This window comes from Protopterus annectens, chromosome 3.part0 (genome assembly GCF_019279795.1).
Source record: "Protopterus annectens isolate FY-2018-M chromosome 3.part0, PAN1.0, whole genome shotgun sequence".
Taxonomy (NCBI): Eukaryota; Metazoa; Chordata; order Ceratodontiformes; family Protopteridae; genus Protopterus; species Protopterus annectens.
The window spans coordinates 1106384223-1106384863 of record NC_056731.1 but is presented as its reverse complement, the minus strand read 5'-3'; the positions used below and the strand labels follow the sequence as shown (position 1 = coordinate 1106384863).

Here is a 641-nt window from a genome sequence, read left to right as displayed (position 1 = left end):
GAAAACAAATAACATTTAAATTAATGTTTCTGGCTGAATTTTTTTTTGAGCTGTCTAAAAGGCAGAATATTAATTTTTGTCATGTAATTTCTAAATAGGAAATACACCCTGGGAATCACTTCTGTGGCTCTGCTCGACAGGGGCACAGGAAAATAACTTTCTTGGGTGGCATAAGCCAGGGAACCTTGTTGGCTAGGCTTACTTAGGCCCCTGGGCCAATAGCCTAGTACCTACCTACAAACCTATAAGGATCAACTTTGTCATCAGAAATGTTTCTCTCTCTCTCATTTTTTAGGCAAAAAGCTAAGTAATGGTACTCCAGTATGACATGTTTCTTTTTGTCACTGAAGAATATTATATCCTCTTCAATGAAAAAAAAAATACTTGCATACTGTATATAAATGATACACTTTACAATGAAAACAATTATATATATAAAAAAACAAAAAACAAAATAAATCTATTAATCAGTTGATCAGGGGACAGCACAACTGCAGTCCCCTACTACCATAAATTATGCAGATGAGTTTCCCACATTTGGGGTAATCACAGGAGTCAATCCCTCCAAAGTGCAAAGGAAAAAGCCTCACCCTGGGAGAACCACCTTCTTGATTGTGGTCTCTCCCCTGCCAGGTAAGTAT

At 37.0% G+C, this 641-nt stretch overlaps 1 non-coding gene across 1 annotated transcript; it reads right to left on the bottom strand.

Annotated features, from left to right (window-relative positions):
• Positions 1 to 476: 476 nt before the first annotated feature.
• LOC122797391 lies at positions 477 to 641 on the bottom strand. Its single transcript, XR_006364112.1, has one exon. It is a non-coding gene; the product is annotated as a U1 spliceosomal RNA (small nuclear RNA).